This window comes from Schistocerca piceifrons, chromosome 2 (assembly GCF_021461385.2).
Source record: "Schistocerca piceifrons isolate TAMUIC-IGC-003096 chromosome 2, iqSchPice1.1, whole genome shotgun sequence".
NCBI classification, from domain to species: domain Eukaryota; kingdom Metazoa; phylum Arthropoda; class Insecta; order Orthoptera; family Acrididae; genus Schistocerca; species Schistocerca piceifrons.
Genome location: NC_060139.1, coordinates 495,961,657 through 495,978,246, shown reverse-complemented (window position 1 = coordinate 495,978,246; position 16,590 = coordinate 495,961,657). Strand labels below are relative to the sequence as shown.

Here is a 16,590-nt window from a genome sequence, read left to right as displayed (position 1 = left end):
TAATGACAGTGGCACGTAAAGTGCCCTCCGCCACACGCCGTTGGGTGGCTTGCGGAGCATAAATGTAGATGTAGATGCAGCTGGTAGTTGGTGCTGGAACACGTCTTCTCAACGCATCCCAAAGGTGCTCGATGGGATTTACGTCGGGATACAGGCAGGTTGTTTCATTCGCAGGATATTCTCACGTTCCAAGAGCTCATCCTGACTGCTCGACGCGGTCGCGCTTTTCATCCATAAATATGAAGTCAGAGATGAACGCTCTCCTGAGAAGACGCACATGGGGAAGGAGTACTGTCTCACAGTAACGTTGACCGGTGAGTGTACAGCGTACAATGATTTGGAGGTCAGTACACCCACGCAACGTTATGCCTCCCCACACCAAAGCACCTGGAGCGTCAAAATGATCATGTTCGACAATGCTCCTGGGTGCAATGGGTAACCATCATATGGAGAGAAGTAGGAAGACCCATGTACGACAACAGTCCTAGTCACATTGAGGTTTTAAGCAAGCAGTCTTCCTACCTAAGGAACTCAAAATTCACCATAGCTGGTGCTAAACTTTCATATTTATTATATTTTTCGCCATCCTGGCCCAAAAATAAGTGTATAATGTAAACACAGGTGACAGCATACTTCGAAAAAGAAACAATTTAATAACATGCGGGGTTCTATAACGTATGCGTGCCAAGATATGATTCTCGTTTTGAGAGACCTGAAAATGTAGCAGAAATTTCTTTTAATGTTTTTATGTACTGTAATATGTATTTGTCTTGGTACGTATCAGTTTCACATCTCTACTGATAGCTCAAAATTAAATATTTGATCTGTTGATCTGAAATGGACTGTTTATAGAATCAGATGAACTGAGACTGTAGTTTGTATCAAGCAGGAATCCTTATCGATATTATAGTCATGTAGCGGTATTTGGTTAGTTATATCAAGAAGAATTTTTCTCTGTCTTACCGCTGACTCAGAGCGAGTATCTTCAACCCTCGGTAATGTTTAAAGACCAAAAACGATGTCTACCAGCCGAAGTTTCGACTTTAGACGGCTCGGTATGCTCCCACGTAAGTGTTACGTCGGGAACAGCTGACCTGGGTAGGTGTACAGGTAGGAAATTTCCCGTAACGACTAGGTAAACCGGTGGCGCAGTGACTCGAGACGCGAATTTCGAAAGAACTGTACACCGGCTCAAATGCACTCTCAAGCTGTCTGCTTCGAATTGTAGACCAACGCCACTATGTCTACAGCATACGTCTTCAAAAGACTTGGATATTAAGAACGAGTCTGACGAGTCGATTTCACACAGCCGTATGTAAAGGACAGAAAACTAAAGCATAATAATAGAAGTGTACTGGCAAAATTTCGGAGGTTGATCATAAATAATTTCCTAGTGTTTTTGTGAATCACAACACGCTCTTTTTTCGCACAAAGTTATGTGTGCTATCGACAGGAGATGCCAAATTAATTCCATATTTCTAGATTTCCAGAAATCTTTTGACACCGTTCCTCACAAGAAACTTCCAATCAAATTGCATGTATGTGGTTTATCACTTCAGCTGTGCGACTGGATTCGTGATTTCCTGTTAAAAAAATGGTTCAAATGGCTCTGAGCACTATGGGACTCAACATCTTAGGTCACAAGTCCCCTAGAACTTAGAACTACTTAAACCTAACTAACCTAAGGACATCACACACACCCATGCCCGAGGCAGGATTCGAACCTGCGACCGTAGTAGCCTCGCGGTTCCGGACTGCAGCGCCAGAACCGCACGGCCACCGCGGCCGGCGTGATTTCCTGTCAGAAAGGTCACAGTACGTAGTAATCTATGGAAAATTATCGAGTAAAACAGTAGCGATATCCGACGTTCTCTAAGTAAGTGTTATAGGCCCTCTCCTGTTCCTAATCCACAGAAACGATTTGGCAGACAACCTGAGCAGTCCTTTTAGATTATTTGTAGATGATGCTGTCCTTTGTTGTTGTTGTTGTGGTCTTCAGTCCTGAGACTGGTTTGATGCAGCTCTCCATGCTACTCTATCCTGTGCAAGCTTTGTCATCTCCCAGTACCTACTGCAACCTACATCCTTCTGAATCTGCTTAGTGTATTCATCTCTTGGTCTCCCTCTACGATTTTTACCCTCCACGCTGCCCTCCAATACTAAATTGGTGATCTCTTGATGCCTCAGAACATGTCCTACCAACCGATCCCTTCTTCTGGTCAAGTTGTGCCACAAACTTCTCTTCTCCCCAATCCTATTCAATACTTCCTCATTAGTTATGTGATCTACCCATCTAATCTTCAACATTCTTCTGTAGCACCACATTTCCAAAGCTTCTATTCTCTTCTTGTCCAAACTATTTATCGTCCATGTTTCACTTCCATACATGGCTACACTCCATACGAATACTTTCAGAAATGACTTCCTGACACTTAAATCAATACTGGATGTTAACAAATTTCTATTCTTCAGAAACGCTTTCCTTGCCATTGCCAGCCTACATTTTATATCCTCTCTACTTCGACCATCATCAGTTATTTTGCTCCCCAAATAGCAAAACTCCTTTACTACTTTAAGTGCCTCATTTCCTAATCTAATTCCCTCAGCATCACCCGACTTAATTAGACTACATTCCATTATCCTTGTTTTGCTTTTGTTGATGTTCATCTTATATCCTCCTTTCAAGACACTGTCCATTCCATTCAACTGCTCTTCTAAGTCCTTTGCTGTCTCTGACAGAATTACAATGTCATCGGCGAACCTCAAAGTTTTTATTTCTTCTCCATGAATTTTAATACCTACTCCGAATTTTTCTTTTGTTTCCTTTACTGCTTGCTCAATATACAGATTGAACAACATCGGGGAGAGGCTACAACCCTGTCTTACTCCCTTCCCAACCACTGCTTCCCTTTCATGTCCCTCGACTCTTATAACTGCCATCTGGTTTCTATACAAATTGTAAATAGCCTTTCGCTCCCTGTATTTTACCCCTGCCACCTTTAGAATTTGAAAGAGAGTATTCCAGTCAACATTGTCAAAAGCTTTCTCTAAGTCTACAAATGCTAGAAACGTAGGTTTGCCTTTCCTTAATCTTTCTTCTAAGATAAGTCGTAAGGTCAGTATTGCCTCACGTGTTCCAGTGTTTCTACGGAATCCAAACTGATCTTCCCCGAGGTTGGCTTCTACTAGTTTTTCCATTCGTCTGTAAAGAATTCGTGTTAGTATTTTGCAGCTGTGACTTATTAAGCTGATAGTTCGGTAATTTTCACATCTGTCAACACCTGCTTTCTTTGGGATTGGAATTATTATATTCTTCTTGAAGTCTGAGGGTATTTCGCCTGTTTCATACATCTTGCTCACCAGATGGTAGAGTTTTGTCAGGACTGGCTCTCCCACGGCCGTCAGTAGTTCCAATGGAATATTGTCTACTCCGGGGGCCTTGTTTCGACTCAGGTCTTTCAGTGCTCTGTCAAACTCTTCACGCAGTATCGTATCTCCCATTTCATCTTCATCTACATCCTCTTCCATTTCCATAATATTGTCCTCAAGTACATCGCCCTTGTATAGACCCTCTATATACTCCTTCCACCTTTCTGCTTTCCCTTCTTTGCTTAGAACTGGGTTTCCATGTGAGCTCTTGATATTCATACAAGTCGTTCTCTTATCTCCAAAGGTCTCTTTAATTTTCCTGTAGGCGGTATCTATCTTACCCCTAGTGAGATAGGCCTCTACATCCTTACATTTGTCCTCTATCCATCCCTGCTTAGCCATTTTGCACTTCCTGTCGATCTCATTTTTGAGACGTTTGTATTCCTTTTTGCCTGTTTCACTTACTGCATTTTTATATTTTCTCCTTTTATCAATTAAATTCAATATTTCTTCTGTTACCCAAGGATTTCTACTAGCCCTAGTCTTTTTACCTACTTGATCCTCTGCTGCCTTCACTACTTCATCCCTCAAAGCTACCCATTCTTCTTCTACTGTATTTATTTCCCCCATTCCTGTCAATTGCTCCCTTATGCTCTCCCTGAATCTCTGTACAACCTCTGGTTCTTTCAGTTTATCCAGGTCCCATCTCCTTAAATTCCCACCTTTTTGCAGTTTCTTCATTTTTAATCTACAGGTCATAACCAATAGATTGTGGTCAGAATCCACATCTGCCCCTGGAAATGTCTTACAATTTAGAACCTGGTTCCTAAATCTCTGTCTTACCATTATATAATCTATCTGATACCTTTTAGTATCGCCAGGGTTCTTCCATGTATACAACCTTCTTTCATGATTCTTAAACCAAGTGTTAGTTATGATTATGTTGTGCTCTGTGCAAAATTCGACGAGGCGGCTTCCTCTTTCATTTCTGTCCCCCAATCCATATTCACCTACTATGTTTCCTTCTCTCCCTTTTCCTACACTCGAATTCCAGTCACCCATGACTATTAAATTTTCGTCTCCCTTCACAATCTGAATAATTTCTTTTATTTCATCATACATTTCTTCAATTTCTTCGTCATCTGCAGAGCTAGTTGGCATATAAACTTGTACTACTGTAGTAGGCGTGGGCTTCGTATCTATCTTGGCCACAATAATGCGTTCACTATGTTGTTTGTAGTAGCTTACCCGCATTCCTATTTTCCTATTCATTATTAAACCTACTCCTGCATTACCCCTATTTGATTTTGTGTTTATAACCCTGTAGTCACCTGACCAGAAGTCTTATTCCTCCTGCCACCGAACTTCACTAATTCCCACTATATCTAACTTCAACCTATCCATTTCCCTTTTTAAATTTTCTAACCTACCTGCCCGATTAAGGGATCTGACATTCCACGCTCCGATCCGTAGAACGCCAGTTTTCTTTCTCCTGATAACGACATCCTCTTGAGTAGTCCCCGCCCGGAGATCCGAATGGGGGACTATTTTACCTCCGGAATATTTTACCCAAGAGGACGCCATCATCATGTAATCATACAGTAAAGCTGCATGCCCTCGGGAAAAATTACGGCTGTAGTTTCCCCTTGCTTTCAGCCGTTCGCAGTACCAGCACAGCAAGGCCGTTTTGGTTATTGTTACAAGGCCAGATCAGTCAATCATCCAGACTGTTGCCCATGCAACTACTGAAAAGGCTGCTGCCCCTCTTCAGGAACCACACGTTTGTCTGGCCTCTCAACAGATACCCCTCCGTTGTGGTTGCATCTACGGTACGGCTATCTGTATCGCTGAGGCACGCAAGCCTCCCCACCAACGGCAAGGTCCATGGTTCATGGGGGGGATGCTGTCCTTTACCGTCTAGTAAAACCATCAGAAGATCGACACCAATTGTAAAATGGCTTGTACACTCGCGAAACGTGGCAACTGAGTTTAAAAAAGGAAAAGTGTACAAAATGAAATCCGTTAAATTTCGGTTACGCGAAAGTCAGACAGATTTAAAGGCTGTCAGTTCGACTACATACCTACGAAGTACAGTTACGAAAAACTTAAATTGGTATGATCACATTGATAATGCTGTGGGAAGTCAAACCAAAGACTACGTTTTATTGGCAGACCGCCTACAAGGTGCAATAGGTTTGCTAAAAGGATTGCCTACACTACGCTGGTTCGTCTTCTGCTAGAGCGTTGCTGTGCTGTATCCAATCCTTACCACATAAGGTTCAAAGAGGACATCGAAAAAGTTCATAGAAGGTGTAACGTCGCAAATTAACACGAGTTGTCATCTTGCATTAAAAGCGTAGCTTGCCTTGGAGTCGGGAGGAGAGCAGATTTTGGTTCTCATGCTCGCACAGCTGATGCTGGCTACTGGGCCAGGCGAACCGAGTACATGTTTTACGCTGCGTGCAATACGCTACACATACTATCTACGAATCTGAAGAAGTACTATTAAATACTAATCGATCTTTTTCATACTTTGGGTACCAAATTCTATGCATAACACAACACACTGTTAAAATTTCAAACCAATAACTTGAAGCTGGCCGGAGTGGCCGAGCGGTTCTAGGCGCTACAGTCTGGAGCCGCGTGACCGCTACGGTCGTAGGTTCGAATCCTGCCTCGGGCATGGATGTGTGTGATGTCCTTAGGTTAGTTAGGTTTACGTAGTTCTAAGTTCTAGGGGACTGATGACCTCAACAGTTAACTCCCATAGTGCTCAGAGCCATTTGAACCATTTTTGAATAACTTCAAATACTTTCGGAGATATAGATTTTTACATAAAGCACAGAATAGCCGTGCTGGCATATTGAAATAGAGTTAGTGACTGTAATGTATTCAGCTACAGTATAAACCGAAACTACAACCAAGAGGGTTCAATAATCTACTCCTTTGGAATTTTCTTTAGTTTCATTACCACAGATTTCTGACATATTAAAAAAGTACTTTGGAAAATTATTATTTCCTCATGTTTTGGTTGTGTGAGTATTTTGAAGAGACTGAGAGAGTGAATGGAGGACATACGTAAAGTGAGAATGTGATATTTTATTAAAACGATGTAAATGTAAGTATGTAAGTATGAGTGAGAAAGTTGTTGTGCAATAGGGGAATTTGTGACGTATGTCCGAGCGAGCTTGCTTTAGTAAAAGGCAGCCAGAAAGGGCGTGGAGTATTTAATTTATTAGTAATTTATTTTGTGGAGAGGAATCGTATTTTGCTTTCAGAAACTTTTTTTTAGTTTCGGAATTACGGTTCTTGTATCGCTGACAAAAAGCGACTACAGTGTTGAGTATTTTGTGAAACTATGAACTTTGTGATTTATTTTAGGAGATGTTCGCGTATGAACATTTCAAGTCGTACGTAAACTCCGCGTGGCGTATTTCGTGCAGATTTTCAGAAATCAAGAAATACTGCATGTATCTGACTGCCTTCATCTATGGCTTTCATTGTAACGCGACAAAAGCCCGAGATGGGTTTTCCATGACACGACGTTTCTGGAATCCATGCTGGTTGGCATGGAGGATTTAATATTGTTCAAGATGCCTCAGTTCGCTTGAGTTCACAATATGTTCGAACATTCTACAACATGTGGACGTCAAGGATTTTTGACGATAGTTTTGTGGATCACTTCTGCTATCCTTGCCGTAGGTTGGTGTGACCGGTGCTTTGTTCTAATCAGTGGGCTCTGTTTTTTGTTCGAGGGTACTACGGTACATGGATTCCATCAGAACCTGGATATTTGTTCAATTTTTGCTATTTGTCAACGTCACTGATAATATAATCTGTATCACTCATTTTGCAGTGGTGCGAGAATTACACTGGGGAACCAGTCCTGGGCATTCCTTTGTAAAGGAATACTTAACCTGGAGCTCAGAGTTTCTGCTTTCGCTTTGTTACTCTCATTTGAGTCCCTATCCCATCCTTGAGTGTCTGGATACCAACTTTGGTGCTACTAACAGTCTTTACCTATGAGAAGAATTTCTTTGGGTTTTGTTAGAGGTCTTTCGCTAACACTGTTATTCTATATTTCTTCGAAGACTTCACGTAGTACCGTCGTGACAGTCAAACATTGTTAATTCAGCATTTTATTAGTTAAGAATTCCATTAAGAGGCAAAATACACAAGCATGGTTCGGAAGAGAGTTTAGCAAGGTACATTAGTCCTAGATGAGAAAAATATTTCAACGAATTTTATCCTGATACCTGCTTTATCAATAACAAGGTTTGTGCCGTTGTCTGAGTCTGACTTATTTTGACCGAAACTCTTCTTTTAATATCTGGCTGTTCTGACGCTAATGATTTATTGCCAATAAAGTATGTGAGCAATAAATTTTCAACTTGTTTATGCACATTACTTTACATTTGCTTCTACTGACTGGCAGCTGACAAGTTTGAATTAAAAGGGAGAAAGGCTAGAGTCTGAAATTTCGACAACATTGAGATGGTTAAGAACGTATCTCAATTGGAATTTCGTTTGAAAAAACTTAAGGAAACCTAAACTCAAATGGCGAGGCAGAGTACACCAGTGGCAAAACGGTAATGAATACCTTCATTGCGCGATAACAATGGTGTTGTTATTGGTGACAGCGCCTAAACACGGTTTTCCAAAATTCCTTCACTAAAGAAGACGAAGGAAATATTCCAGAACACGAATCAATAACAACAACCAACATGAGTAACTTACAGGGTGACAATTATTGAACTACATGAAAAAAAACGTTAATTAGTTACACACTGCTGTCTGCACTCTCTTTATTCAGCATGTAAACGTATGTAAAGGTATTCGCATTTAGGTTCTCACGTGTTCAATACGCCTGCCATCATTGGCGTTGATGAGGCGCTGACGAATAGCGAAAATCTACATGACCCGCTTAAACATCTGAATATCGATGCTTCGATAGCCTCCTGAATGGCTGTTTCCAGCTCAGCAATGATTTTAGGGTTGTTGATGTACACCTTGTCTTTAATATTGTACCGCAAAAAGCAGTTGCATGTGTTCAGCTCCGGAGAACATGTTGGCCAATCGAGGCCCATGCCTGTGGTCTCTGCGTACCCCAGAGCCAGATGCGGTCCTTACAGTGCTCCTCCAGCACATCAAACATCCTTCTTCTTCGATGGGGTCGAGCTCCGTCTTGCGTGAACCACATTTTGTCGAAATCAGGATCAATTTGGATAACGGGGATGAAATCATTTCTCAAAACCTTCACATACCATTCGGTAGTCAACGTGCCATCAAGGAATATAGTACTAATTATTCCGTGAATGGACACTAAACACCACACAGTCACTGGTTCAGAGTGAGGAGACTTCTAGAACGTGAAATGCCGATTCTCAGTCCCCCAAATGCGCCAGTTTTGCTTACTGACGAACCCATCCAAATGAAAGTGGGCTACGTCACTACACCAAACCATGCATGCGCCTAATAATTCCCATCATGCAACGTGGCCAGACGTGCAGTTTGAACGTCCTAACGCAAACCGTTCAGAAGTTATGACGATTTTATTTCATATGGTTCAATAATTGTCACCCTGTAGAAGCAGATATCCTCGGCGTGGCGAAAAAACTTAAAACACCTAGGAAAGATAAGACTTCCGGTCCAGTTTGTATACCAGTCAGGTTCCTTTCAGAATAAGCTGATACAATAGCTCTATACTTAGCAATCATATACAATCACTCGCTCTTAGAAAGATTCGTACCCAGAGACTGGAAAGTTGTCGAAGTCACACCAATAGCCAAGAAAGGAAGTAGGAGTAATCCCTGAATTACATACCCATATCAGTAACATCGATTTACAGCAGGGTTTTATAATACGAGAACTATTCAGAAAGTACATCTACATCTACATTTCATCTACATTTATACTCCGCAAGCCACCCAACGGTGTGTGGCGGATGGCACCTTACGTGCCACTGTCATTACCCCCCTTTCCTGTTCCAGTCGCGTATGGTTCGCGGGAAGAACGACTGTCTGAAAGCCTCCGTGCGCGCTCTAATCTCTCTAATTTTACATTCGTGATCTCCTCGGGAGGTATAAGTAGGGGGAAGCAATATATTCGATACCTCATCCAGAAACGCACCCTCTCGAAACCTGGACAGTAAGCTACACCGCGATGCAGAGCGCCTCTCTTGCAGAGTCTGCCACTTGAGTTTATTAAACATCTCCGTAACGCTATCACGGTTACCAAATAACCCTGTGACGAAACGCGCCGCTCTTCTTTGGATCTTCTCTATCTCCTCCGTCAGACCGATCTGGTACGGATCCCACACTGATGAGCAATACTCAAGTATAGGTCGAACGAGTGTTTTGTAAGCCACTTCCTTTGTTGATGGACTACATTTTCTAAGCACTCTCCCAATGAATCTCAACCTGGTACCCGCCTTACCAACAATTAATTTTATATGATCATTCCACTTCAAATCGTTCCGCACGCATACTCCCAGATATTTTACAGAAGTAACTGCTACCAGTGTTTGTTCCGCTATCATATAATCATACAATAAAGGATCCTTCTTTCTATGTATTCGCAATACATTACATTTGTCTATGTTAAGGGTCAGTTGTCACTCCCTGCACCAAGTGCCTATCCGCTGCAGATCTTCCTGCATTTTGCTACAATTTTCTAATGCTGCAACTTCTCTGTATACTACAGCATCATCCGCGAAAAGCCGCATGGAACTTCCGACACTATCTACTAGGTCATTTATATATATTGTGAAAATCAATGGTCCATAACACTCCCCTGTGGCAAGCCAGAGGTTACTTTAACGTCTGCAGACGTCTCTCCATTGATAACAACATGCTGTGTTCTGTTTGCTAAAAACTCTTCAATCCAGCCACACAGCTGGTCTGATATTCCGTAGGCTCTTACTTTGTATATCAGGCGACAGTGCGGAACTGTATCGAACGCCTTCCGGAAGTCAAGAAAAATAGCATCTACCTGGGAGCCTGTATCTAATATTTTCTGGGTCTCATGAACAAATAAAGCGAGTTGGGTCTCACACGATCGCTGTTTCCGGAATCCATGTTGATTCCTACATAGTAGATTCTGGGTTTCCAAAAACGACATGATACTCGAGCAAAAAACATGTTCTAAAATTCTACAACAGATCGACGTCAGAGATATAGGTCTATATTTTTGCGCATCTGCTCGACGACCCTTCTTGAAGACTGGGACTATCTGTGCTCTTTTCCAATCATTTGGAACCCTCCGTTCCTCTAGAGACTTGCGGTACACGGCTGTTAGAAGGGTGGCAAGTTCTTTCGCGTACTCTGTGTAGAATCGAATTGGTATCCCGTCAGGTCCAGTGGAGTTTCCTCTATTGAGTGATTCCAGTTGCTTTCCTATTCCTTGGACACTTATTTCGATGTCAGCCATTTTTTCGTCTGTGCGAGGATTTAGAGAAGGAACTGCAGTGCGGTCTTCCTCTGTGAAACAGCTTTGGAAAAAGGTGTTTAGTATTTCAGCTTTACGCGTGTCATCCTCTGTTTCAATGCCATCATCATCCCGTAGTGTCTGGATATGCTGTTTCGAGCCACTTACTGATTTAACGTAAGACCAGAACTTCCTAGGATTTTCTGTCAAGTCGGTGCATAGAATTTTACTTTCGAATTCAATGAACGCTTCACGCATAGCCCTCCTTACGCTAACTTTGACATCGGTTAGCTTCTGTTTATCTGAGAGGCTTTGGCTGCGTTTAAACTTGGAGTGGAGCTCTCTTTGCTTTCGCAGTAGTTTCCTAACTTTGTTGTTGTACCACGGTGGGTTTTTCCCGTCCCTCACAGTTTTACTCGGCACGTACCTGTCTAAAACGCATTTTACGATTGCCTTGAACTTTTTCCATAAACACTCAACATTGTCAGTGTCGGAACAGAAATTTTCGTTTTGATCTGTTAGGTAGTCTGAAATCTGCCTTCTATTACTCTTGCTAAACAGATAAACCTTCCTCCCTTTTTTTATATTCTTATTAACTTCCATAGTCAGGGATGCTGCAGCGGCCTTATGATCACTGATTCCCTGTTCTGTACATACAGAGTCGAAAAGTTCGGGTCTGTTTGTTATCGGTAGGTCCAAGATGTTATCTCCACGAGTCGGTTCTCTGTTTAATTGCTCGAGGTAATTTTCGGATAGTGCACTCAGTATAATGTCACTCGATGCTCTGTCCCTACCACCCGTCCTAAACATCTGACTGTCCCAGTCTATATCTGGTAAATTGAAATCTCCACCTAAGACTATAACATGCTGAGAAAATTTATGTGAAATGTATTCCAAATTTTCTCTCAGTTGTTCTGCCACTAATGCTGCTGAGTCGGGAGGTCGGTAAAAGGAGCCAATTATTAACCTAGTTCGGTTGTTTAGTGTAACCTCCACCCATAATAATTCACAGGAACTATCCACTTCTACTTCACTACAGGATAAACTACTACTAACAGCGACGAACACTCCACCACCAGTTGCATGCATTCTATCCTTTCTAAACACCGTCTGTACCTTTGTAAAAATTTCGGCAGAATTTATCTCTGGCTTAAGCCAGCTTTCTGTACCTATAACGATTTCAGCTTCGGTGCTTTCTATCAGCGCTTGAAGTTCTGGTACTTTACCAACGCAGCTTCGACAGTTGACAATTACAATACCGATTGCTGCTTGGTCCCCGCATGTCCTGACTTTGCCCCGCACCCGTTGAGGCTGTTGCCCTTTCTGTAATTGCCCAAGGCCATCCAACCTAAAAAACCGCTCAGCCCACGCCACACAACCCCTGCTACCCGTGTAGCCGCTTGTTGCGTGTAGTGGACTCCTGACCTATCCAGCGGAACCCGAAACCCCACCACCCTATGGCGCAAGTCGAGGAATCTGCAGCCTACACGGTCGCAGAACCGTCTCAGCCTCTGATTCAGACCCTCCACTCAGCTCTGTACCAAAGGTCAGCAGTCAGTCCTGTCGACGATGCTGCAGATGGTGAGCTCTGCTTTCATCCCGCTAGCGAGACTGGCAGTCTTCACCAAATCAGATAGCCGCCGGAAGCCAGAGAGGATTTCCTCCGATCCATAGCGACACACATCATTGGTGCCGACATGAGCGACCACCTGCAGATGGGTTCACCCTGTACCCTTCATGGCATCCGGAAGGACCCTTTCCACATCTGGAATGACTCCCCCCGGTATGCACACGGAGTGCACAGTGGTTTTCTTCCCCTCTCTTGCTGCCATTTCCCTAAGGGGCCCCATTACGTGCCTGACGTTAGAGCTCCCAACTACCAGTAAGCCCACCCTCTGCGACTGCCCGGATCTTGCAGACTGAGGGGCAATCTCTGGAACAGGACAAGCAGCCATGTCAGGTCGAAGATCAGTATCAGCCTGAGACAGAGCCTGAAACCGGTTCGTCAGACAAACTGGAGAGGCTTTCCGTTCAGCCCTCCGGAATGTCTTTCGCCCCCTGCCACACCTTGAGACGACCTCCCACTCTACCACAGGTGAGGGATCAGCCTCAATGCAGGCAGTATCCCAGGCAACCACAGTTTTAGTCCAATCAGGGGATGCGTGGGACGAGCTGGCCGTCCCCGACAAACCCCCATCCGGACCCCCACAGTGATGCCCATTGGCAACAGCCTCAAGCTGTGTGACCGAAGCCAACACTGCCTGAAGCTGGGAGCGAAGGGATGCCAACTCAGCCTGCATCCGAACACAGCAGTTGCAGTCCCTATCCATGCTAAAAACTGTTTTGCAAAGAGCATCTGAACTAATCTACAGAGAGCGCAAACAAATCGACAAAATTTAAACGGTTATTAAAATACAAGATTGCCTAGTAAATGCAGTAATGCTGCTACTTGCACACTGCTGACACTGCTCGGCGGCGGAAGGAGACTAAGCGAAATTACACTATTCAGGTACTAAAACGCGATGCTACACTCTCAAATACTATAATACGCCCGAAATTTATGAATTAAACAATGCAAGTACCAAAAACACGCAAAGAAATTAAGAATTAAACTATGTAACAAATGAGTGAGCTAGGAGTATACGACTTGCTGCTCAGCTGCTTATCCAACGGCGGCAGGGAGCACACTACTGTGACCAACCGACACTGGCCGTTCAAAACAAAAACAGTAGACAAACGACTACGCGAATTTACACTATTCAGGTACTAAAACGCGATGCTACAACTCTCAAATACTATAATACGCCCGAAATTTATGAATTAAACAATGCAAGTACCAAAAACACGCAAAGAAATTAAGAATTGAACTATGTAACAAATGAGTGAGCTAGGAGTATACGACTTGCTGCTCAGCTGCTTATCCAACGGCGGCAGGGAACGTTTCGGCATTAAATAAAAAACCAAATACAAGAAATACATTTTATTATATACATCTGAAAGAGCAACTGACATACTACTTTTCCTCATAGTCACTAAACACATTGAGGCACTTATCATAGCGGTGGACAAGGTTTGAAAGACCTTCGTCGTAAAATCCTGTCGCCTGAGATTTCAGCCAGAGACTCACGCCTGCCTGGAGTTCTGCGTCGTCATCAAGGCGCCGCGTTGCAAGCTAGTTCTTCATCTTGGGAAACAAGTGGAAGTCGCTTGTTGCAAGACCGGGGCTGTAGGGCGGATGAGGGAAAATTTCCCATATGAATGAATTAAGGAGTTCTTTAGCGCGGTTTGCCGTGTGAGGTCGGGCACTGTCGTGCAAAAACCAAATTTTGGACGTCAGCTTTCCTCGGCGTTTGGTTTGAACTGCTCTTCTAAGGCTGTGGAAAGTTTGACAGTACCGGGCAGAATTTATGGTTGCTCCTCGTTCGAGAAAATCAATAAGAAGCACACCTTGCCTATCCCAGAACAATGTCGCCATCAACTTCCTTGCTCACAAGGTTTGCAAAAATATTCTTGGTTTTTGGGGGGACCTTGTGTGCCCCCACTCCATGGACTGTAATTTTGTCTCGCAATTGACGTGTTTCACTCAAGTCTCGTCACCAGTTACGATTCGATCGAATAATGAATCACCATGTTTGTGGTAGGCCTCCAGAAACGTCAACATTGCCCCAATTCGCTGTTCTTTATGGTGCTCTGTAAGCATTTTGGGCACCCATCATGCACAAAATTTGTGGTAGCCTAGCTTTTGAGTGACAATTTCAAACAACAAAGTCCATAAAATTTGTGGAAAAGAAAGAGAAAGCTCCGTTACTGTGAAGCGACGGTTTTCACGAATCGCTTCATCAACTTTAGCAACAAGATCATCGGCCACAATGCTCGGGCGTCCACACTTATCTTCACCATGAATGTTGGTTCGGCCATGTTTAAACCGAATGCACCATTTCCAGATGGAACATTCATTAATTACGTTGTTTCCGTACACTTCGCACAGTTCACGATAAATTTCTGTAGGTTTTAGGTTTTTTGCCATCAAAAACCGCATCACAGACCGCACCTCACAACTGGCGGGATTTTCAATTGCAGCAGACTTTTCAAATTCGAATATCGAAACAACCAGACGCGCAGAGACATTCCCACTGTCACGGATAGATGCCGACTGAGCTGCCGAGCACGCACATACCAAAATATATGCGATCGGCGCGCGCCTAGCGGCGCCAGACGGAAACGTTCCCTACTTTCTGAAGAGCACTCGTATATAATGTGCTCAAACATCGTGAATCACCTGGAAGAAAACGATTTATTGACAAACAGGCAGCAGGGATTCAGAAAATATCATTCTTGTGAACAATGAGTGCTATCGACATGGGACGTCAAATTGTATCCATATTTTTAGGTTTCCAGAAGGCTTTTGACACCGTTCCTCACAAACAATTTCTAATTAAATTACGTGCCTATGGAGTGTCGTGCCAACGGCCTTGCCGCAGTGGTAACACCGGTTCCTGCCAGATCACCGAAGTTAAGCGCTGTCGGGCTGGGCTAGCACTTGGATGGGTGACCATCCAGTCTGCCGAGCGCTGTTGGCAAGTGGGGTGCAATCAGCCCTTGTGAGGTAAACTGAGGGGCTACTTGATTGAGAAGTAGCAGCTCCGGTCTCGTAAACTGACGTACAGCCGGGAGAGCGGTATGCTGACCACATCCCGCTACATATCCGCATCCAGTGACGCCTGTGGGATAAGGACGACATGGCGGCCGATCGGTACCGTTGAGCCTTCATGGCCTGTTCGGGCGGTGTGTCGTCTCAGTTCTGTTACTGGATTTGTGATTTCCTATCAGAAAGGTTACATTTCGTAATAATTGAGAGAAAGGTATCGAGTAAAACAGAAGTAATATCTGGAGTTCCCTAAGGAAGTGTTATATGCCCTCTGCTGATCCTGATTTATCTGAGCGATTTAGGAGACAATGTGAGCATTCCTCTTGGATTGTATATAGTTGATGCTGTCATTTACCGTCATGCAGCGTTGTCAGATGATCGAAAGGAATTGTAAAATAGCTTAGGCAAGATATCTGTATGGTGCAAAAAGTGACGAATGACCTTAAATCATGATAAATATTAATTGATCCACATGAGCACTAAACAGAATCTGCTAAAGTTCTGTTACACAATAAATCAGACAAATTTAAATGCTGCTAACTCAACTAAATACTTATAGATTACAAGGATGAATTACTTAAATTGAAACGATCACATAGATAATGTAGTAGGGAACGCAAACCGAGGACTACGATTTATTGGCAGAATACTTGGAAAATGTAACAGGGTAACAAAGCAAAAGTTGAAATACTTAACTCCATTTTCAAATGTTCCTTTACAAAGGAAACCCCAGGAGGACTGTCCCAATTTAATCCTCGTGCCACTGAAAAGATGAATGAAACAAGCATTAGTGTCAGTGGTGTTGAGAAACAGTTCAAATCATTGAAATTGAACAAAGCTCCAGTTCCCGATGGAATCCCTGTCAGATTCTATACTGAATTTGCGGCTTAGATAGCCCCTCTTCTAACTATAATCTAGCGTAGATCCCCCGAACAAAAAACTGTGCCCAGTACTTGGAAAAAAGCGCAGGTCGCACCAGTCTACAAGAAGGGCAGTAGAAGTGATCCACAAAGCTACCTTCCTGTGTCCTTCATATCAATTTTTTGTAGAATCTTAGAACATATTCTGAGCTCAAGCCTAATGGAAGACCTACTCAATGCCAACTAGCATGGATTTCGAAAACATTGATCATGTGAAACATAACTCGC

At 43.2% G+C, this 16,590-nt stretch overlaps 1 pseudogene; it reads left to right on the top strand.

The window, feature by feature from the left end:
• The first annotated feature begins 15,256 nt into the window (after positions 1-15,256).
• Positions 15,257-15,374, top strand: LOC124778956 (annotated as a pseudogene).
• The last annotated feature ends 1,216 nt before the right edge of the window (positions 15,375-16,590 follow it).